Source organism: Sinocyclocheilus anshuiensis, unplaced genomic scaffold, assembly GCF_001515605.1.
Source record: "Sinocyclocheilus anshuiensis isolate Anshui unplaced genomic scaffold, SAMN03320099.WGS_v1.1 scaffold1817, whole genome shotgun sequence".
Classification (NCBI taxonomy): Eukaryota; Metazoa; Chordata; class Actinopteri; order Cypriniformes; family Cyprinidae; genus Sinocyclocheilus; species Sinocyclocheilus anshuiensis.
The window spans coordinates 267,910-268,155 of NW_015536564.1; positions in this window are offsets into that span (position 1 = coordinate 267,910).

The following is a 246-nucleotide window of genomic DNA, read 5'->3' on the forward strand; positions in this document are numbered from 1 at the left end:
CCAGCTATGGAGTTTTTGCCTCTGTAGTGGACATTATATTTTAGTTATTTTAGTGGAGACCTCACATGTCACAGGTTTAAGTCTGGATGTCCTGTACAGAGCACATTCAGGGCTTTCAGGGCTTTCAAATGTTTGGATGTTTCACCATGACCACCCCCTCTCCTTGGTCTTCAAAAATGTCTGATATTAATTTAGTGACACTCTTATGGAAATATGATAATATTTTGTAATTATCATTTAAATCTA